The 24,680-nt window shown below is 35.9% G+C and overlaps 1 long non-coding RNA gene across 1 annotated transcript in view; it reads left to right on the top strand.

Moving 5' to 3' along the window:
• Positions 1–426: 426 nt before the first annotated feature.
• LOC140632727 (uncharacterized) overlaps positions 427–24,680 on the top strand; it is a 49,265-nt gene continuing 25,011 nt past the window's right edge. Inside the window, exons 1-2 of the long non-coding RNA XR_012030420.1 lie at positions 427–663; positions 6,074–6,155. This is a non-coding gene — a long non-coding RNA (uncharacterized lncRNA). The remainder of the gene's footprint in view (positions 664–6,073; positions 6,156–24,680) is intronic.

Raw genomic sequence — 24,680 nt, 5'->3', positions numbered from 1 at the left:
GAGGGTACTCTGGCATTCCTTCATTCTGGGAATTAATCCCACTCATGAGGACTCTACCCTCAAGACCTAATGACCTCCCAAAGGCCTCATTTCCTCATACCATCACATCAGAGGGGAGGATTTCAACATATGAATTTTTAGAGAGACTCAAATCTTCAGTCTATCAGATTCCCTCCTTTTAGAGGCCCGGGATATTCAGGAGGAAGCAGGAAGTGAAGAAAGTAATCCCATAAGGCATGTGTTTATCACATTACAAAGATATAGGAGAAAAGAGTAGAAATATTTGAGAAAAGAAGTGTGCACGAGGGGATCCTGTGAATACTTAGATCACAAGAGCAGTGAGGAGTTTTTAATACCCTATGTGAGGTCATAAAGAATTCCTGGAGAAGTAAAATCTGTAATAAGATAAGATTCCAGAGAGTCACAAGTATGTTTCTAGGTAGAGAAGAAACTTAACGAGCTTAACATTGTGGGGCATAATTATCAGACTTTAGGCTTTCCAAAAATGTCTAGTGTAACCTTGGTAACCATTTGAACTGTCTTTGGTGCTGAACTACACAGTTTGGGGAAGACGGTATTTTGTTCTCCCCCTGAAACAATGGGACTTTCATTTATTTGGAAGGTCTCCCTCTTCCCAGGATACAGTAGTTCTCAATATTCTTGGTAAGTAAGAATCACCTGTAGAACATGTAAAAAAAAAAAAAAAATTCATGAACAAGCCCAAACACAGAACTACTGAATCCACATCCCCGTTGTTCCATCAAGATAGCATCACCTGTCTTTGCACATAGAAATCTAGTGTTTGGAAGTGTGAAGTTGTTTGTTTAGGGAGGGGGAGAGAGAGAGAGAGAGGGAGAGGGGGGGGGGGAGAGGCAGAGAAGGAGAGAGAGGGACAGAGAGAGAGAGAGAGCAGATATTAAGTAGGTTCCCTGCCCAGCACAGAGCACAACATGGGGCTTGATCTCACAACCCTGAGATCATGACCTGAGCAGAAACCAAGAGTTGGATGCTTCACTGACTGAGGCACCAGGTGCCTCAACGTATGAAGTTTTTAACTTGTGAAAGGATTTCAATCTAAAATGGAGCCAGAGAAAAAGAAATGGAGACGTTCACACATACAACCCTCAAAAGAATAGAACTTAAGAACTGAGAAACTGATTTCCTGTAAATGCCTCATTCACAGAAGACAGAGTCTTACCTCCTGACCCATGAACATTAAGAATTTCTCCCCCTCCTCAAGCCAGTGAATTTCCTGCTTGGACTCCAGCTGGACTTCCCCAACTTTGTGGTATTTGCCCACAAATACAGCTTGCCTCAAACCCTCAACGGCTTTGCCTGTGGCTTGCTAGAGCATACTTGTCCTGAATTGCAATTCTGCTATTCCCAAACATACTCAATTTCTGGCAATACTAGATTGCTTCAGTTTACTTCCTTATTTAAGTTAACAAACTCTTTATTTCACATAATAGACTTACTTTAATTGCACATTTTCCTAAATACTTACTAAATGAGTTTCTTACAAAGGAAATGCAATGTTTTATATAAATTATTTAAGTAATGACATTTGGATATGGTCTCTTTATATTTTCTCCTTAAAATTTTTCCTTAAAGTAGTAGGCATACTGGACCAGGAGATTACCTTTAATTGGGTAATGTTTCCTAACATCTGAGCTCATTCTCATAGATCCTAATATTGTTCTCCATAGAGTCACAAAGTGGAGTAGGAGGGTAATGTCCTGGGAGTTAGGGAAACTGGCTCTGCGGGTAATTCATCTGGCTGGGTCTCAATTTCCTTAACTTCCCATCTGTAAAATGAGATTATTTTCTCAGTTTTGTTTGTATAGTGTCCCCGTGTCTATCATGAGGCTTCAACCAATATGGTGAAAGTAACCTGACACAATGAAAACACATCTCTAACGTAAATTGGCAGATATGCTGACATTTAGATGTCATCTCAAACATAAAATATATCAAACTAAAATCATTGCCTTTCTGCCCAAACCAGCTCCTCATTATGATTTCGTCTGTTCTGTCAAAGGTCTTTCCCTTCAGTCATTCTCATTCTAAATTTTGGAGTCAGCCCTGACTCTAAATTCCCATCACATTCCATATGCAGGTGCGTGGCCCTATGCAGTTTTAGTCACCAGTATTGCTCAACTATTTTATTTTATTTTATTTTATTTTATTTTATTTTATTTTATTTTATTTTATTATTTTATTTATTTTATTTTATTTATTTTATTTTATTTTATTTTTTTATTTTATTTTATTATTTATTTTATTTTATTTTTGCTTCTTATTTTCTTTACCTACTCTGCTATAATCACTTTTAATGACTAATATATGGTGACACAAAATAAAATTTCCAATTAAACATTTTTTAAAAAATTTCAGGGTGTCTGGGTGGCCTAGTTGGTTAAGCATGTGCCTTCAGCTCAAGTTGTGATCCCAGGGTCCTGGAATCAAGATGTTGGGCTCTCTGCTGAGTAGAGAGCCTGCTTCTCCCTCTCCCTCTGCCCCCTCCCTAACCCTGCTAGTGCTCTCTCTCTGTCTAAAATAAATAAATAAAATCTTAAAAAAAAAAAAATAAAGTTTCATTTTCTAGGCAATCTTGATGAAATACCCAAACCCTTGAGCCTAGTATTTCAACATTGTCACAAGCAAATGTCTTTGAAGTTGCTTCATTAAAAGGTTATGATGGTTATTAGCAATTATTTTTTAGTTAAAGTCAGACACTATCCAATCACCTTGATTCTATACAATGATTGAATTTATTTGTCACACTATTATCACCAAATGAGATAAACTTAGGAATGAGGAAGCTGAAGTTTACCCCCTTAATGTCATACCATTTTGATCAGAGTGAGGATTTGAACCAACTACCTGAGTCCAGGCTGTACTGGTAACATTGCCACTCCTATAGGTTTTGTTTCGTTTTGTTTTGGGGTTGTTTTGGTGTTGTTTGTTTGCTTTTCTCTGAATGCTTATTTGTCTCGGTGCATCATACATTTAACATACACTCCTTGCTCATTATTCTCTATTTGGGCCTATATATCTGGAAATGAGCCCAAGTTCAGGAATGTTATGCAAATCCAGTCGTGTCAGGTTTGCCTCTGGTGGTGTTCTCTTTTCTTCTGTACATTCTATTTAGTGTCTCTAGTAGTCCCTTGGTATCATGCCAATGATACATTTTATTGGAATGCACCGTTTCCTGTGTTTCTTATTATCACATAGGAATAGAGCACATGTCCTATCACCAAAATGTCCAGTGCAGAGAGTCTTAGACATAGGGCTTTTCAGTAAAAATGTATGGATTCATGAAATCACATGTACTAAAACAAGTTACAAAATCTACACAAAATGTGTTTGACAACTATACTCGGTCTGTGTTGTAAACAGAAAATAAATAGCTAGATAAAGTAAATAAAAGCCGTAATACACATTTGAGAATTCAGCACTGTTCTCTACCTGAATTTACAAAGAACATTATTTTCTAATATTGGATTGATTTAGGAACCATAAACGTCAGCCTGTTATTTTGTGGAGCAACAAATAATCCGCATTACAGACAGTAACTTTCAAGATGAATTTACGCTGATTATTTTCTTTCTTGATGTGCTATTAATATTGGGTTTTTCTGAGAAAGCCAACATGTTACTCTTGAGAACAGTCAATGGAAAATAATAGAAAAAGTACCTTATTTAGTATTGCTAGAGTTTCCTAACAAATTTATGTCAATAAAAAATATGCTTGATCAAAATAACAACAGGGAGTAATTTAAAATGGCTTTGCTTATATAGCATAGAATAATAGTCAAACTTTATGAACTGTTAAGGGAGTCTTGAATTTTTGACCTATTAACTTTAAATATGAGAAATCCAATAACAGAGTGGTTAAGTAATATGCTGGAATTTACCAACAGAAACCAATATAAGCAGAACAATTCTAGTTTAGAAATGATACCCTCTATTCTGTTATTATGACTTACTGTTTTTCCCAATTCTAAATCAAATTCGAAATTATTTAAAATCTCTTCATGTAAGTTAACATTTTTTTCTTTTATTTACACTTAGTCATAACATGGGATAGTTTGAAAATATTATCACATACTTTATGTTTTTTCTGCATTCTATTGAAAACATGAAATAATTAGACCTATTTTTAAGATTTTCTATTTATTCATTATTCATTTAGAGATTTGACTCCTTGCTTATTTAAAATATTACCATTTATATGCATCCTCTTCTTCAAGTGTGAAAAAAAAAAAACCCATTGATCTATTTGTCCAATCTACCCTCCATATCATGGCCCTCACCATCACCCTCTGTGTCAATTCCAAAGGGTGCTGTAAAATGAACTACAGGATTAATAATGATTCTTAAAGTTTTATTTCAAATCTCTAAGTTCACATTTTTAAGTAAATATATAGCAATTTGATTCTTTTTGTAAATTTTTACTTTGTTTGAAAAGTAGACTTCATACCTCTTTTGTTTTGAATATAAGAAACCCCAGAGTTCAAGAATTCGCAGGTGAAATTTGTCAGTGAAACAATAAGAGTAAAAACGTGGCTGTGAAGGCAGACATCACGAGACCAGGCTGCTGGAGAGTTGTTTTCCAATGACTCTAGAGGCTGCAGATAAGAGGAGTAAGAGCCAGTGTACCGGGTGCTGAATCAAAGGAATCTGGAGAATACTTGAAATTCAATGTCCTAGTCAGCAGAATTGGGTTGGTGAGAGGAGCTGCTTACAACTTCTTTGAAAGAACACTTACTATAAAATGATTTTTGCCAAGGCATGTACTGAGATGTCTTCCTTATAGAATTAAATCTTAGGTGATTTAGATAGGTCTTTAAGTATTTCCATCATTCTCAAAATCAGTTCTCCCCCATGATGTGCTGAATCACACAGAATTGCTGATAATTGACAATTTTTGACCCAAAAGAGCAATTTTATGTGGTTCAATCTGTAGACATAAACTAGTTCATAGTTCCATGTCTATTATCATATAAAAATCCATCTTCATGATCTGTTTAGTTCCCTAGTTCTCATTAACAGGTAATCATATTCCTGTGGCAAATAACTGGTAGGTCAATTTGAAGATACAACTGAAAAATGATAGGACTAATTTTTAGAAGAAACAGAAAAGGCAAGCTTGTTAACATATCGTAGTAATAAGTGAACCAGTAAACTCAGTTAAATCAGATCAAGGTTATGCTGACATATGGATTAACTGAGACCATCAAAGTGCTTCTACGTCAACGTTGTGTGTACGTGTGCGTGTTTAATTAGTACATCAACAATTGCTGTCAGTGATGCTTTGGAATCTGTGTTCAACATTCATATTCAATTGCCTTCCATAATCATTCTATTTCCACTGTTTAGGTTTCTGATACTCATTCTGCAAATTTCCTGTCCTCTTTCCCCTTAAATAATTTCTAGGCCTTTCATATTTCTTTCCTCCCACTCCCAGTGGAATTTCTTTCATTAAAAATACTCGATTGACATTGCTAGTGAGATACACTTCTAATTTTTCCTCCCTATGCCCAGCAGTCTGAGACTATTCAAATTGTGATAGCACCAGTTGCACCAAAAGAGATACATTTGGGCCTAATTAACTTTTGTTCATTAAAAATGACCTTGTTGCAGTGAAAGGGGCATTAGACAGCCCCAGCCTTCCGAGAGATACATTTAGAAACAGCAAAAAAGGAAAGGATCTTTTGGACACTTCTGAGTCTTCCAGCCATGGAGTGTAGATAACATTAGATTCTGGTAGTGTTGTTAACATGATCATCATTAATAAGATGATCCATTTGTTTAACAGTGTAAATTGCTGCTTTTCCCCAGGGAGCACTTACTAGGGAGATTCACTATCCTGAGATATTAATGTCTGTATTCCTGGTAACTAAGTGTATTAATAGGATATGTGGAAAACAAAAAGTTCCATGATAATACCATATACTGAATTAGGCAATATTAAATTACAGTACATTCTTTAGAAAGAGGGGAATTTTGAAAATATAAGTTAATTGTGAATACTTGTATTTAATTCTCTTTGTTTTCTTATTTTTTCATAGGTCAAATATACGTCATTTTCAGTTTTTTTGCTTTACTTTTATTGTGACTCTATGAAGAGAAGCGGGACCACAGCAGGATTTGGTAAAATCTACTTAAAAATTACTTTAATTCACCACTAGTTATAGCTCTCTTAATCTGAAAGAGGTTAGCTTATGAAGACAATATGTATTCTTACAGACTCCCTTTCCATATTTACTTAGATTTATTTTTTACAGTCGTGTGTGTGTATATACATATATATCATACATATATACACACATATATAATATTCAAAATCATACAATTTTGAGGGTTATTTCATATTTGTAAGCAACCCCCCTCACCTTTTTTGCTTTCTGCTTTTTACTTTTTTCCTCCCTAGTCTTCATCATATGTAAAACAAATGCAACAGACCTGCTTATGAGTTCTCTCAGTTATTATGTGGGGATGCCATGTGACCAAGTAAATATGAGTCAAATTGTGGTTTATACTAGTGTAAAAAGGACTACATGGTACGTCATTAAAAATCTTCACATTATATTTATACATGAAATAGTTTTAATTTTGAACTTGACATTTTTGAAATACATTTACTGACTCAAATTATAGGTGTGTATATACATACCTTATATGTGTATATAAAATAAAATAAGATTGTATGTTTAACAGTAATATAAGCTTGAATTCAGACTTTGAGCTAATATTTGCTGAGATGGATGGAAAAAGTCATAGAAAAAATAATGCTAAAAAAAAGAAAAAATAATGCTGATTAAGAGGACGCACTTACATTACAAGAAATATTATGTTGTGGAACTTGATGGGTCTCACTAACGTTTACAGTGATTTCCTTAGTCATCTTGAATAAACCAAACTACTTCTCTGGGCCTTAGTTTCCGTTCAATGAAATAAAGGGATTAGACTAGAATCAAGTCTCTCAAACCCGGATGCATATTAAAATTAACCTGAGAGCTTCAATAAACCTATATTCCTGCCCAAGTCCAATGATCCAAGTTTGTCTGGAATGGGTTTGAGCATCAATATATTTTAAAGCCCCCACACATCTTATAAAAGTGGGTTAAATGACGTTTATGTCTCTTGCAGTTCAAAGAAGTCTGAAAGGAGACTAATAAATTAGATGTTGATATGATGCAGCATTTAGAAACCAGTGAACCTAAAATATACCCTTATGGAAAACTTGAAATGTGTATGCTAGCGAAAAAAAAGATAATTCTTATTCATTTCTTACTATTATGCACCACTGCCTGTGAGCATCAGCATGCGTTTCTAGGAATAGATTCCGCCCGGAGTTTTTAATGACTGAGGCATCCCACACTTGCCATTCATCAGAAACACATGCCCTGTGGGTAACCGCTGTACAGTCTGCCTTCTTATGAAAAGTAATAGCAATCCGCTAAAGCAGTACAGTGAGAGCTACAGAACATAAGCTTATTGTTCCAATTACTCTTCAATTCTTGGAAGAGGACAAGGGAAAATAAAATCTAGCCTTGGTTTATGTTTCAAAGATATTTCTCCGCCAAACAGAGGTATATGGTTGAGAAGATGAAAGCAAGAATTTCAAGGAATCCACAAGATTCAACTTCTTCCAATGCATATATTTAGCTACAAAGAATGAAACAGTACTCTAAGTTTAATATGGCTGTAACTTGAAAGAAATGTAGGGAGTTAAAATAAGGAAAATAATCTTCTTGACAACTGTAAAGGAATTCAACACATTTTTTGTAAGTTTTAATTAAGCTTTTAGAATGAGTGTCAGAATGGTTTTCTTACTTAGATAGCAATAGGTAATTTATTTACATATTACATATTATCACAGGTATTTATGTTTACATGGTATAATTATATATACATATTATAGATATAATTAAGATATGTTAATATTATACTATCTAATTTCAATAGATGGCCTTGTTTCCCACTATAAATTATTATTAAAATTATAAATTATTCAGCTATCACTGAAAACAGCCTGAACACTGAGTAGCTTATACAAAGGATTTGTTTCTCACTTATGTACTTGTGTGTCAGCTCTGGGTCAGCTGAGCTCAATTCAGATCAACTACTTGACTCTAAGCTGTGGTTGGGGTACAAGTCCTCACCATATGTATCCACATTCTGGGATCCCGAGTACCTGAGCTATGCTTTCTCATGGCAGGAGATAAAGCTCAAAAGAGGAAGCTGAGACATCATGCCTCCTGAGGTCTCACCCTGCAACAGGCATGATGTTATATCAACACAGATTTTCTTAGCCACCGCAAGTCTAATGCATAAGGTGGATTAATAATTTGCAAATAGCACTTCATTGTATTTTATTAGTTTATTCACCCATGCTTTCAATTATCCATGCAATCATCCCATTAAAAATATATGCATGTATACTAAGAGCTGGTTATGGTTTTGGCACAATACAAAGCACTAAAGATACAATAGTGAGAAAAATAAAATTTGAGAGAAATGAAAGACTATCTGCAAATATTTTGTAGTGACAGGGATCATGTTTGAAGGAAATTTCAGAAAGAGAGAAAAGAGAGATAAAAGAGAAGTGTATGAGCTAGAGTTGAGAGGTGGTGTCAGATTATTCAAGACCTCGTAGACCATGATAAAATTTCTGAACTTTTACGTAAGGCCACTGGGAAACTGATGAATTTTCCTGATGAATGAATGAAGCTGATATATATTTTTTTGCCTTTTGAGCAAAAGTATGATATGAAATATTCATATTTCCATTTAAAAATATCACTTTGGATTCCTTTAAGATAGTAGAAGAAGAAAAAAGTCGATTTGGAATTTGTTCACCCAAGAGACATTTTAGCCTGTTCCGGTTTTATACTATAGAAACAGATGCACTGGAGAGAGATTTTGAAGATAAAACTCGACGTACTTAGTGAAAATTTAGTTGTGCTGTGTGAGGGTGAGAGAGATTCAAGTCTCATTCTTACAAGTCAGGCTTACACAACTGGGTATATAGAACCTTTAGAAGTTTCTTTTGGCACATTATCCTCTTTTGTTCCCTAATTATTTCAGTTTGCATGGCTGCTTGTTCATGCAGCTCCATATTCAATTATGTTACTATAAGGTACTTTCTTGTCCATGTATCAGAAACGAAGTACAATATTTTTTAAGCAGAAACTAATCTAAAAATATCATATATGATCATTAAAATCACTTCAAAATAAGCAACTCTTACAATAAATCAAAACTTATTGCTAATATATTAAAGTTATCACAAATTTAATTGCTAAAAAATCACTATAAATTATAAAAAGAATCAGTCCATATGAATTATTTGATGTTCCTCATGTTGGAATACAGCCACATTAAAGCTATTTTTGAGGGGGAGTAAGGACAGTTATTAACCTTCAATTTTAGGTCACAGAGCTAGAAGGGCGTAACATGATTTTCCAGTTCATGCTGATCACTACTTGAACAAAAAATTACATATTTATCTCTTCACATACACCTTTTTTTTTTTTGAAATTGGGTTGTCCAAGTACATGGGGAAAAAGCTTCTTATTATTAATTTGGATAGTTATCTATGTCATACATTCTCCTGAAAATCTTTTGCTTCAGTAATTTTTAGAGCTCAAATAATTCATTTAAGTATAACTCAAAGTTAATAGTATTATTATATTAGAGAGCAGGTAATTAATCAATTATAGCTTGATACTGATCTTGTTAATGTTCATTGTCAATCTCATGGTGTAGCAACACACAGAAATCATTAGATTACCAACATTAATGTATTTTCTGAGGGAAAATCTATTTTGCGGTATTTATTGAATTCTTAATATACTACATCATGGCCTGTATTGGCATCGATGATACATTAGCACCTACTCAAGGACTTTAAAATCCAACACATATAGAAGTCTAAATATTTTTCATGTTTATAGCATGGGTTCCACATTTTAATTCAAAATGTTAGGGTTACAAACATGGATTAATTCTACTCAGGATTATAAGATTGTATTATGTCCTGTTGACTATTATTATTTATGAAAATTTAAAAACATAAATCATAGTTTGAGAAGAATGATAAAAAAAAAAAAAGATGTGAGCTTCTCTGAGCTAAGGAATATAGAAGAAAAGCTTTGAAGGTAAATTTGAAATCAAAAGAATGACATTGAAACCCAACTGGACTGTGATGCTGTTTTTGTAACTTTTTGGTAAATGTCTTCATTCCTCCAGCCTTCATTTTCACTTTACAATAATACTTCCAAAACCAAGATTTTTGAGTGTCGATATGCTCAGGCTAGGAACTAGAGCCTTCAATGATTTATCTCAGTACTGAAAATCCTGCATTATAGTTGGCACTATTAATATCCATCATATTTTTTAGAAGAGGAAACAAACAAAATTCACAAACTTAGTAGAGAGCAGAGAGAAAAGTAACTCACGCTAAATTCGGAGTCCATCATCTAAACATCATAACAAGATATAAGTATAAGATATTGATCTCAGAGGCCTCTTTTGAGTTCCCAAAGAGATTGAATAAAAGGGCAGATGAGGGTCAAAACATCCTGACATTTGCTCTTTCTTATATTAGAAATAGAATAAAATGTCCCTGAGACCAACGTGTCCTAACTAAAAGAGAGAGAGAGAGAGAGAGAGAGCAACACATTTGTTATCCATTAATCTAAAATTAAAATGTCCAACAAAACATTCTCAAAAGTTTTCCTGATACCAATTCTGACACGTGAGATTCCCATGCGTAGCACACTTTGGCCAGCTGGCACCAGCCAGGATGAGTTGGCGCAGGCACCACTGCTCGAACTATGTCAGCAAACGCTGCAGCTTTCCCCCTACTGATCCCTATTAATCCCTTCCCTAGCAAAGTTTGCCTTAAAAATACTTAAGTTCCAAAAGCATTCATCTCACCCAGGCTTTTAAATATAAATCAAAGAAAGACTGAAAAATGAGGTACCAAGGAAGTGAATACCTAAAGAAGGAAGGGGGGAAAAAAAGGTGAGCATAGGTTTTGAAATATTTCAGAGACTAACTCAAGCTGGTTTGTACAGTTTCTCTTTCTTTGGGTATTTTTTATGTTGGAAGAGAGTTTCCTGTTCTCACAGAGAGAACTACTGAGCAAAGTAAGCGGAAAACAAGGAAGAGAGAGAACAGTCCTTTTGAGACTAATACTTTTTTTCATGTATTTATACTTATTTTTAAAGTCAGTCTTTTCGGAATGGAGTCTAACACTATGCAGGAGTTCTAAAAATTCTCAAGAAATATATTGGCATTTTCTAATGTGTAGGATTTTTTTTTTCCAGATTTGTTGAAATATAATTGACAAGTAACATCATGTAAGTTCAAGGCTATGACCTGATGACCTGATACGTATGTACATGCCAGGAAATAGTCGGTGAACACATGCATCACCTTGCATAGTTCTCATTCTTCAAGTTCCTGGTGAGGATATCTAAGACCTCCTCTCGCTGAATTTTGAGTATACAGCACCGTATTATTAGTTAACCAGTCACCATGTTGCACGTTAAAACATCAAATATTATTCATCTTATATAACTGACATTGGCACCTCTTTAACTAACATTTCTCCGCATTTCTACACTTAACCACATTAAGTCAATAATTGTGATTAAGTATTCATGGTAGACCTCATTCTGCACGAGGGCATGAGATAGTTACACAAGAATCGTTCTTTTCCACTAAGATTTTACTAAATTTGAGAAAGACAGCCCTTGTAGACACTGGAAAATCAAGTGACAATACCAGTATAAGTTGAACCACTGAATGGCAGAGGATAATGAGTGTGTGTCCCCCTAGGCCCAGACCCACTATCTTCCAAAGCTCATCCTACCACAGTCCCTTCAGAAGTCAAGGACTTCTGTGCTTTGGTGAGGCTCACGAGGGTCTTTGGCCGAGGCAAAGAGGCATTTCCTCGTGCTAAGCAGAACAAAATCACAGCATGGGTGCACATCTTTCTGTTGAAAGAGTCTCTGGTGACATATGGGAAATGGTTGATGGAAACCTTTTTCTTTTTTTTTTTTCCTGTATGAAGGTGAAGCCCTGCCAGTCTCTGTTTAGGGGAGGTAAGCTGCTACCTTGACGGGAGAGTTAACACTGTCAAGCCATTACTTTATCTCCCACCCGTCTGGCTCCATAAGGTCCTGCTGTCTTTTGATGCTCTCATCCAAAGCCCTACAGCCCCCAGTTTTGACCCTCAACTTCCTTCATGGCCTCCATGACCCATCATCTTCTCCACCCCATTCAGATCCCATATGACTCCTCTTCACTCTTACATGGGCCTCTGATGTTTCTTTCTTTTCCTCTCCATGCTCTTTCTAGTTTCCTAGGGGATTAATTGGATCTTCGCATCCCCTCTGTCTGCACTACTTTGACTTCAGGACCTGGTTACAATTCTTTTTTTAAATACAAGCTGTGTCCTTTTCTTGCCATTCCTGCTATGATAACTCCAGGCATTTTTCAAGGTACTTCAACCCCTTCAAATGAAAAGGGAAGGAGTAGGACATATACAAACACCACGATTAATATTTCAAGATTGTTTTCTCTTTAAACGAACACAATAGGATCTGCGGTTTAATTATTTCCCACACATCATGCTCACAGTTCCGGTGGCCTGCTGAGCCTATTTTAGCATCTGTTCTACGTGCATCTAAACCAAAAAGTGTTTACACCGATCCTTCAAACCTGCTACTCTGACTGACCCACTATCTCCTCTCGCCTTCCTCCTATAGTGTCAGATGCCTGACCTTGGTGTCTGACCTTGAGAAATGACAGTGGTACTTTCTATTCCCATTGTCATCATAATTACCTGGCTGAACTTCTAGTGACTTCTTAAGTCTTTAATCTACTTGCGTCCTTTCCACACTCAAGTGTTCTAAATGTATCAGTCGTGGCTGTTGTATCAGTATGTCCCTTATTTTAAATATTGTCATACAAATGCAGGCACATAAAAAAATAATATAAAATAGTTTCGAGGAGCTTATGCTAAAGGAGAGAGGATCTTTCCTTCGTGTTCTGGTCCCAGTCCATTTCTGACTCAGCAATATTTGTTTGGACATAGGCCTATATTGGGGGATTACACACTTAAATGATATTTTCTAAATTAGTAATTTAATAGATCATCTTGAGGCCCTTTTATGAAAGAGGAGGATTTAGTTCACAGATTGAAAACCACATCTCTCTCCTCATTCAATGAAAATGATTATTTTAATCATTTTAACGCGTATCACTTTACATTTAAAATATACATTGCATTTGAAGAATTTCTGCCTCCTGTTTTCGCGATATCTGCCTTCTTTCCCATTGTGTCCCCTTCCTCTCTTATCTTGGAATACTTCTTTATTTTATTTTTATTTTTATTTCTTTTTTTACTGTGGTCTTTTTCATAGTGCTGGTTCTCACAGATTTTCTGTTTAGCTGAAGTTTATAGAAATATCTTTTTGAAAATGAGGGTCCCCTTTTAGTTCTTTTTTCTATTATGACATTATTCCTTTGATATCATTTTATTAGTGCTTTGGGGGAAAAAAAGAAGCATAGTAAAAGCTTAAACTCAATGAGCCATCTCGAAAGATAAACAATCGTACTAAACTCTTCAATGTACTTTTTGTTCTTAAACATTCTATGACGCCCTGGGTTCTAGTGCCGGGGCCCATTAGGGAGCCCTCCCAGATAACCAGCTGTGAGAGAAGTAATCAGGACCCGGCAAAGTAAGTAAGGCTGTGATGATTCACAGCAGCTAAGTTAACTCATCAGCATTTTCCTGACCTGTGGTAAAGGAGCCAAAACTTTATAGCCAGATAACCAGGCATTGGACACAGGCTGCCCCAGGAGGGAGCTTGATGGGTGCGTGAAGTCTGCCACCAACACCCCCCAGCAGAAGGACACTTGATTCTCATTCCTAAGGGTGGGTCTCAGCTGCTCAGCACGGTATCAACTCCAACCACAAAATCCAAAATCTAGACACGGAATTCAAATCTGTGCCCAGAGTCTCCTTAATATGTTTATCAAGTTTCATTCCCCAGAACTCCGCAGTATGAATCCAAGTTATTCTAGGGAAACTATAATACACCTTATCATTTCACAATCCTTCTTTGTCCTTCCTGTCTATCACCCCTTCTGATCTCAGCTCGGATGTCATTTTAGGTAAGAAGCTACTTCCAACCAGGCAAGTCACAGTGGCCTTTGCTGCCTCTGAATCCTCCTGGAATACTTGAACCTAGCTAACTGCATTTATGTCATTTCCTTGTGTTATAATCACTAGAATATAACTCTTACCATTAGATTGTGACTTAAAGTCACAATCCATAATAGTTATTTAAATATTTATTAAATGATCATTAAAATGAGAAAATAATGGAAGGAGAGTAAAAAACTTAGACTATGTAAATAAGGCTGCAGACAAGGAGACTGGGTTTGATCTGGGTTTTCAAGCCCTTAATGAATAGGCATGACTTTCTTCATGTCCTGGGAATCCTAAGGTTACATGAGGACTTGCTACTCTGTACTGCTTGCAAGGTTGAGGTCCTGGGCTCCAATTTTTAACTGTCATGTGACCTTGAATATGTTACTTTCCAAATATCAATTTCCTTGTCTGGAAAACATAACATTTCTTGGTATAAGGAGGATTAAATGAGAAAACATTTCAAAAATCATCACTTTCTGAACAATTACTGGTGGAATCCTCACACCTGCACCAAAAATGCACCGTTGAGGCACCTGAGTGGCGAAGCCTGTTAAGAATCTAACTCGGTTTTGGGCTCAAGTCGTGACTCAACCTCGTGATCTCAGAATCCAGAGATCCAACCCCGGGTGGAGCCTCACAGCAGGCTCTGTGCTCAGTACGGAGTCTGCTTCACTCTTCCCCTCACCCTCTCTCCCACCCTCGATTCTTCCCCTGGCTCCCACTCTCTTTATCTCAAATACATACCGACATACATAAAACCTTCAAAAATATGTATCTTTAAGATTAAAGAAATTTTGAATGTTTTGAGCATTGATTTTTTTTTCAAATTTGGTGATTTATTTAGCGTGTTTATGACTATTCAGATCAATTAACATATACCTTTTTATTGTAGCAAGAACACAACAGGAGACATACTTCCTCGATTTCTAAGTGCAAAATACAGTGTTGTTAACTACAGGCACAACGCTGGACAGCAGATCTCTAGAACTTATTTATCTGGCATATACTCACTGAACAGCTCTTCCCCATTCCCCTCCCCCCAGCCATGGCACCTGCCATTCTACTCTCTGTTTCTGAGAGTTCGACCATTTTAGACAGCTCATGTATAAGTGGAATCAAAACAGTCTTTGTCTTTCTGTGACCGTCTTATTTTACCTAGTATAACGTCTTCCAAGTTCATCTATTTCATTGCATAGGGTAGCATTTTCTTCTTTTTGAAGCGTGAATAATGTGCCACATTTGCTTTATCCACTCATCTGTTGTGAACATTTCAGTTGTTTCCATGTTTTGATCATTATGACTAATACTACAACAAACATGAGGGTCCAAATGTCTTTCTGAGACCCCAATTTCCATTCTTCGAGGTATATACCTAGATGTAAGAATGATGGATCCACTGATATTTTTATTTTTGTTTTTTGGGAAACCTCCATATTGTTTTCCATGGTGGCTACACCCATGTTGTATTCCCAATGATAGTGTACAAGGGATCCCATTTCTCCACATCTTCACCAACACTTGAATCTTTTCTTTCTTTGTTTTAGCCCCTCTAAGAGGTATGAGGTGATACCTCATTGTGGTCTTGAATTGCATTTTCCCAATGATTTCTGATGTTAAATTCTTTTCATGTACCTGTTGGCCATTCATATGCTTTTTGGAGAAATGTAAATATATTAAGATTTCTGCCTGCTTTGTAATCAAGTTTTTTTTTTTTTTTTGGTTGGTTTTTATTTTATGTTATTTCCTGTGAAGTTGTAGAAGTTCCTTATATATTTTAGGATATTAACTCCTTGTCGGATATATAGTTTGAAAGTGTATTTTCCCATATTATAAATTGCCTTTTCATTTTTTTGATTGCTTTCTTTGCTGTGTAGAAGCTTTTTATTTTATTTTTTTTGAAGCTTTTTAGTTTGATGTAATTCCACCTGTCTGTTTCTGCTTTTGTTGCCTGTGCTTATTGAATCACATCCAAGAAATTATGGCCCTGACCAATGTTATGAAATTTTCACCAATGTTTTCTAGGAGTCATAAAGTTTTGCATCTTACATTTAGGTCATTAGTCCATTGTGTTTTTATTTTTATATATAGTGGAAGATAAGAAATCAATCTCATTCTTGTGCATGTGGCTATACACTTTTCCCATCACCATGTACTGAAAGGTTATCCTTTCCTCATTGTGTGGTCTTGACACACTTGTTGAAGATGATTTGATAATTATGTGTGGGGTGTTTTTTTGGTTTTTGTTGTTGTTGTTGTTTTTAGTTTTCCATTTTGCTCCATTGGTCTGTCTTTATGGCAATTGGCATGCTATTTTGATTGCTATAGCTTTGTAACATGTTTGGAAATCAGGAAGTATGAGGAGCCTCCATCTTTATTCTTCTTTCTCAAAATTGTTTTGACTAGTCAAGGTTTTCCATGATTTCATATGAATTTTAGTTTTTTTTTTAATTTATATTAAAAAATGTCTATTTATAGGTATTGCTGTGAATCTGTAGATTACTTTGGGTAGTATAAACATTTTAATTATATTGTCTTCCAATCGATAAACATAGGATGTATTTGCATTTATTTATGTCTTCTTTAACTTCTTTCATAAATATTTTATAGATTTCAGTGTACAAACCTTTCACTTCCTCGGGCATTTTATTCTTTTTAAGCTATTTTAAGTGGGATTCTTTCCCAATTTCCATTTTGGATAGTTTGTGTTAGTGTACAGAAACACACTGATTTTTGTATATTTATTTTAGTGCCCTGCAATTTTACTGAATTTTTTAAAGTGTTTATGTATGTGTGTGTAATATTTAGAGTTTTCTACATATAACCTTATATCATTGGTGAACAGAGAGAATTTCACTTCTTTCTTGGGATGCCTGGGTGACTCAGCAGTTGAGCATCTGCCTTCTGCTCAGGGCATGATCCTGGGGTCCTGAGATTGAGTCCCACATTGGGCTCCTTGCATGAAGCCTGCTAATCCCTCTGCCTGTGTCTCTGCCTCTCTCTCTCTTTCATGAATAAATAAATGAAGTCTTTTTTTTTTTTTTTTACTTCTTTCTGTTTAGGGTGACTTTTTTTAAAGATTTTATTTATTTATTCATGAGAGACAGAGAGAGATAGAGAGAGAGAGAGAGAGAGAGAGAAGCAGGGACACAGGCAGAGGGAGAAGCAGGCTCCATGCAAGGAGCCCAATGTGGGACTCGATCCCAGGACTCCAGGATCACACCCTGAGCTGAAGGCAGGCACTAAACCACTGAGCTACCCAGGGATCCCCTCTGTTTAGAGTGAATTTTATTTCTTTTTCCTACCTTGGTCTATCCAGGACTTCCAGAACTATATTGAATATAAGTAGTAAGAAAGGCATCCTTTCTTGTTCCTGATGTTAGAGGAAAGGTTTCAATTTTTACTGTTTAATATGACATTGACTCTGAACTTTTCATATATGGATTTAATTATGTTGAGGTAATTTTTTTCTAATCTTTTTGTGTTTTGGAGTGTTTTTATCATGACAGTGTGTAGAATATTGTCAAATGCTATTTCAGCATCTTATTGAGATGATCATGAGATTTTAAAACTTTATATTTTTAATATGTTGTATCACATTAATTGATTTTCTTATGTTGAAATATTCTTGCATCCCAGTGTTAAATCCCACTTGGTCACATGTTTGATCCTTTTAATGTGCTGCTGAATTTAATGTACTGCTATTTTTTTTTTTTTTGAGGATTTTTGCATCATTGCTCATCTGGGATATGGACCTGTAATTTCCTTTTCTTATACTGCCTTCTTCTGACTTTGGTATCTGAGTAATGTTGTCTGTATAAAATGTGGTTGACAGTGTTCCCTCTTCTTAATTTTTTGCAAGAGTTTGAAAAAGAGAGAACAATTAGTGTTAATTCTTCTTTAAGATTTTGGTAGAAAGAGATGCCTGGGTGGCTCAGTGGTTGAGCACCTGCCTTCTGTCCAGGGTGTGATCCCCAGGTCTCAGGATCGAGTCCCACATGGGGATCCTGGCATGGAGCCTGCTTCTCCCTCTGCCTGTGTCTCTGCCTCTCTCTGTGTCTCTCATGAGTAAATAAATAAATAAAATATTAAAAAATATCTTGGTAGAAATAGTGACATCCTCTGGTGTTGGATTTGTTCATTGTTGTTTTTCTTGAGACATTTTTGTTCACTGATTCAATATTTTTATTAATTACAGGTCTGTTCCAATTTTCTATTTTTGCATAATTAAGTATTAATAGGTTGTATATTTTTAGGAATTTATCCCTTTCTTTCTATAGAATCAGTTGTAATATTTCTTCCTTCATTTCTAATTTTTTATATCTGAGTCTTCTCTTTTTTTTCTTGTTTAGTCTAGCTACAGGTTTGTCATTTTGTCCATCTTTTCAAATATCCAACTCTTAATTTCATTGATTTTTAAATATTTTTTATTTTTTTTAAAGATTCTATTTATTTATTTATGAGAGACACAGAGTGAGAGAGAGAGGCAGAGACACAGGCAGAGGGAGAAGCAGGCTCCATGAAGGGAGCCTGACAGTGGGATTTGATCCCAGGACCCCAGGATCACGCCCTGAGCCAAAGTCAGACACTCAACTGCTGAGCCACCCAGGCATCCTTTAAATTATCTATTATCTATTTTATTTATCCTTTGATATTTATTTCCTTCCATTTGCTAATTTTGATTTTTTTCCTTCCTATTTTTTAGTCCCTTAAGGTGTGAAGTTAGGTTGTTTATTTGAGATATTGCTGCTTTTTAAATGTAGACATTTATTGCTATAATCTTTCCTCTTAGTACTGCTTTTGCTGCATCCTTTAAGTTCTGGTATGCCATGTTTGGTTTTCATTTGTCTCAATATATTTCTAATATTTCTTTGGGTTTCAGGTTTTACCCATTGATTGTTCAAGAATGTGTTGTTTAATTTCCACATATTCATACATTTTCCAGCTTTTCTACTATTACTTATTTCAAGTTTCATTCCGTTATGGCCTGAGAGGATATGACTACAGTCTATTTAAATGTGTAAAGACTAGTTTTGTGACCTAATATGTGCTCTCTTCTGGAGACTATCCTATGCATAAGTGAGATGAAAATGTATTCCCCTGCTACTGGGTGGAATGTTCTGCAATAGCTCCAGTTGGTCTATAGGATTTTTCAAGTCTACTGTTTCCTTATTAATTTACTGTCTGCGTATTTTCTCCATTCTTGAACATGTGGTACTGAAGTCTTCTATTATTATTGTATTCCTATCAATTAGTTCTTTCAGTTCTGTCAATGTTCACTTCATGTATTTGAGTACTCTAATGTTGGGTGCATATATACTTATAATTGTTATATTTATCTGATGAATTAGAACTTTTGTCATAAAGTCACCTTCTTTTTCCCTTGTGACATTTTTTGGCTTAAAATCTATTTTGTGTAACATAAATATTGCCATCACTTTGTACTCTCTGGTCTTATGCCGGTGGAATACTAACTAGACAGATTTTTTTTTTTTTTAAGAATCTATAATTACTTTCCCTATCTGTTTTCTGACTTACCGCAAGGTTGGATGTTGGAGGATACTCCATTCCTTTCCCTCTCTTGGGAGAGCAGCTTGAGGTTCTATACCTTTTCCCAGTTTCCCAGAGCAATGCCAGCTGCAGCAAGCTGTCCTTTACTTTCTTTTGTTCTTAGCTGCCCCCAGGCATACAAACTATGCCAGTCCTGTCAGCAGTCTGGATAAGGTAAAACAGAAACTACAGCCTTGGGCATTGGAGTCAAGCTCCACTCTTTCTCCTCAAGGAAGAAGTCACAGGCAAGCTGATTTCTCTCAGTACAAAGTTGTTTGGGCTTGTGATAGGGAAATAGGTAAAATCAAATTACTCTTTTTATCTCTTATGTGAGACTATTCACAGTCAACTTTGTGCTACCTGAGGGTACTGTGACCTATTAATAGGAATCTGAATTTCTCCAAAAGTTATTTTGGCCTGTAGATTGTTGTTACATTAGTACTTCGGGGGGTGGGGATGGGAAGAGGACTAAGACTTTCCATGCCATCATCTTGGATTACTTTTTGCCTAAAAAATTGCATTTGGATCATTCATTATCTTCATTTTCCATATTTAGTACAGTCCATGAAAATAATCTTATGGGAGAAAGATGGCAAATAACTTATATCCCATGTACCATTCCAGTCAGTAGTTGTTGTCCACCAGAGCAGGAAAAGGAAGATCACAGTGAGTGAGCAACGGCTGCCATGGTCATAGGATAGGGAGATCTTAGCATGCATGTCAGACACATGCTATTGCTCTAAAGAAATGCGGCCTACCAATGTCTCTTACTAAGCAACAATAAGGATTACAAACAACAATATTTTGATCATAACATCTGGCTGATACTGAACACCCACTGTGTTGATTAGCACCCCAGTGAGGATTAAGAAAGCTACGTCACATATGCTATCTGCCTCATTCAGTTTTCAGTACAAATTAGAAACTGTTACAGTCATTACTCTTGAGTTATCCGAAGTTTAGAAAGGTTAGGTAATTATCAAAGTCGCAAGCCTAGCAAGATTCAAATCCAGGTTTGTTTTAAGACACACACCATATCACCTGCCAAATAACAGCATACACTGAAAACGGTGTTTCACAATTTTTAAAGGACTTTCTCATAACCCACCTCATTTGTCATGTAAGAGATCTGTAATAGGGTTGTGGTTGACAGGATAGATGATACCACTCATCTGACTTGTCAAAGGAGATCAAAGGCTTTTCTTCAATTGATATACACACTGCCTGAACCAGAAGCAACCTGATATAATGGAAAGAGTCAGAATTCAGACATGTTATTAACTTACTTACCCATTCATCTTCCATGCAAATATACTTTCACTGTCTTCCGTGTCACAAGCACTGAGCTTTAATTCTCATTTTGCCTCTTCATGTCTTTAGAATATTGTGTAGTTTACTGCCTCATGATTTCCTAATATCAGAGCAAGGGATACCCTACCTACTCAAACAGATCCTGATGCAAATTCTCACTAATGCATGATTCACTCATTAGAAAAATATCCCATATACACAGTTGCCATTATCACTCTAATAATCTTTTAATTTTAAAATTGTGGACCAAAGAAACCCACACTATGTAGTTCTCATTATTTGCCCAATAATAATGTAAGTATTTTAGAAACAAAGAATACATTTAATCCCCATAATAACACTGCAATGTAGTTACTATCATCGTCACCATTTTTCTCTTTTTTGCAGTTTTACAACTGAAACACAGAGAAGTTAAGTGACTTTCTCAAGATTACATACTCTAGAAGTGATAGAGTCTGGATTCTAACCCAGAGATTATTTCCAAACCATGCTCGGACCCATGATTTATGGTGCATCATAATGTTCAGAAGGTCAGATTAAACGGAATAATAAATGCACACACCTAAGAAGGAGTTTAAGACATAGTCTATATTCAATATGTTAGTATCCTTCCCTTGTGAGCCTAGGTTTTATAACTGCAAAGCTGTGGTGCTGTCACTGTGCCACACTGCCTCTTTAAATAGTGACAGAAAGGAATGCTGTGTCAGAGGAATTCTAAACAAAGGATTCTGTAATTCATATCACAAAAATAGTCAAGGAGAGAATATGGTTTCCTGCAAGAAAAAATTCCCTGGAGCTTTTTCTCCCTCTCCAGTCTGCATTTTTATAATATCAGGTCATTGAGTATGATTTTAGTGACTCATGTTCATACACAATTTCAAACCTAGGTAGTTAATGAGACAATAAATTATTTAGCTGAAAAGAAAAAGCAATATAGATTCCCATTCTGCAGGGAAGCATCTTGGAAATAAGAAAAACTTCGCTATAAGAATTTGTCTTTTCCTTCCAGTTAATTGACTATTTATTCAGAAGGTTTTTGAATTCAGAATGCATAAAAATGTATGTATGTGTATAATAATTGGCCTCACTCTTTGAGGACTAAGGTAATTCACACTTTCTTTACTCCTCCATCCATCCATCCATCCATCCATCCATTCATTGAATAATGTATTGGGTCAGGGTAGGCTTCCTTCACTATCATTTGCCTAAACTCTATTTCCTTAGGAAACAAAAAGCTGACAATTGTAACATAATTCCAAGAGCTCTAGAATATTCTGACTGCTCCAGGATATAAGCCACATTTAGTAATTCAAGAATAAGACCAGATCACATCAGTAAGGTCAGTAAGAAGCAATACTTCTTTTTCTATTGTGTTCCTTAAATGGGTAACAAATTGAAAGCTACCGTGTCATTCATGAAAATGGAATCAGAGACTGCCTAATTCTTCTAAAACATATCTTGAAAGAACCATAATGTTTCATTTTTCTGATTTTCCCTACCAAGAAAATCAATTAGAAATACTATTCTCTTCCATGTAAGCTAAAAGCTCCCCCTACTGTTGAAGAAACTCTTAAAAAAATAACCTTCAATTTTTCTTGTTGATCAAATCAAATAACCAAGGCTTTGTTCCACAAATAGGACGAAAATAGAAGGGAAAGTAGAGTGATGGTGGTGGCGAGAGGGAGGGGGGAGGCAAAGGTCAACCTCCATGTCAGTCAAAGATCATATAGATTGAATATGAGAATGATGCTGTAATATTTTGTTCCCTCAGTCAGTCTCATTTCATATATGTCACAAACAGTGTGACCATTTTATCATCCTACATAGGATCTCAGGTTTCAAGATAGCTTCTTTCTATAATATATCTCTCCAGTGAAAGTCAATTAGTTCCTCAGATGTTGCACACAAGAATTAAATGATTTGTTCTAAATGCTACAGGAAAAAAAAACTAACATATTTTGGACTTAATGAGCAGAGGAACATCTCACGTTCAGTCAGATTATGAGTCCTGGAAGACAGATAGCATTAGTAGAACCCAGGGAACCCCTTACGAAGGAGTTACATTTCTTAGCCCGGGTCTGTGACAATGACTGGAGTGCAACTGGTTTATTGGGTAAGAATCCAGTAGCAAGAGAAGAGAGGGGGATAAGGAAGGAAGAAAGCCAGTGAAGCTTGCCTTATGAAAGATTATTGCTGTTGGTGAATGAGATATGGTCATGCTAGCGAGCTCCGACGGATGTAGCACACGCCTCAGAGTTACCCTCTTGGGGGCAAGGAAGCCAACTCTCTCTGCAATGGGTTGGTGGCTCCTACATGACTCAGGCCCTTAATTGTATGACACTCCAAACATGAATGGAGCAGGTGATGCATGTGCACCTGGCCAGAAATAAAGCCCCCGGAGAGCCACAGGTGTCTGCTGTAGGTGGCCCTGTGGTACACAGACGTGAGTTTGATGGAGTGTCAGCCACCTCTGGGTTAAATGACACAGCAGATTATTGAAAAAAACCTTTTACTCTTTCTACATTAAATCATACTTATGGCAAATCGAGAATGTCTTTGGAGCTCTTAACGATTTGTTCACCTGAACCTGGAGGTTTATAGTCCGTATCACATAGGCAGTGAGGCTTACCAGGAAGCTTTGCAGACTATGGACTGGGGCACGTGGAGGTTCAGTAACTCAGAGCAGAAATATTTTGAATAGTAACAGCCAGAAGGCCCTTTGGTTGTCATTACACTGTTGTTTTTGTTTTTTGTTTTTTTCTTTTTTTGCATCTGGGAGGTAATTGTTTACATTCCTCTGGCCATTGCTACACCGATCAGATTGAGCCTTTGGACATTTTAGCTACACAAACAACTCCAGCAAAGGTACAATTTCCACTTGAACTTATCTATAGCCTTTAACAATGTTACATTCTAATTGGAATTAAAGGGAAGAAAACAGCTCCTACCAACCAGGCATATCTGCTTCTCAAAATTATCCTTGAAGGAGAGTTTATCATTGAAAGTAAGAGAGGTTACTGACATTGTCTATTATGAATTTTAATTAGGTCATCTCTCCTTTATCCAAAAGTCAATCTTACTAACGCTTTATTTAACATGTAATGGGAAGCTTTTTATTAACAGTGTCTGCTAGAGAACAAATAACTCAAAGTGGTGATAGTAACTTATTTTAAACCATGTGACTTGTACCATAATAGACTATTTTAAATACAATAAGCAATGCAATTTTGTCTAGAACTGAAATATTAGCAGTTGTTGTGTAGGTGGTATGCTGTATATATTTGACAATATAAGGGAAATTCAAAAATTCTTTATGGATTCTTAAATAAAACATTCCAATCCCAGACATAGGACTTACTTGAATATGTTGATTCAAGAATGTACAAGAAGTATTTGTGGTTATATATTTTATTCAAATATCATGAGTTCAAACATTAGCAAAAATGATGCTTTTTTTTTTTTTTTTTAAGAAAAACATCATTGGAATGATTCCACTTCCATATCTTGTTCCAATGTATGTATTTGGTGGGGGAGGAGGGTGGATTCCTGATTGCACCAAGCAATTCTCTGATACCAGCTTGGTT

This window comes from Canis lupus, chromosome 4 (assembly GCF_048164855.1).
Source record: "Canis lupus baileyi chromosome 4, mCanLup2.hap1, whole genome shotgun sequence".
Lineage (NCBI taxonomy): Eukaryota > Metazoa > Chordata > Mammalia > Carnivora > Canidae > Canis > Canis lupus.
Note: the sequence above shows the minus strand (reverse complement) of the source record. Positions and strands in the feature narration are given on the sequence as shown.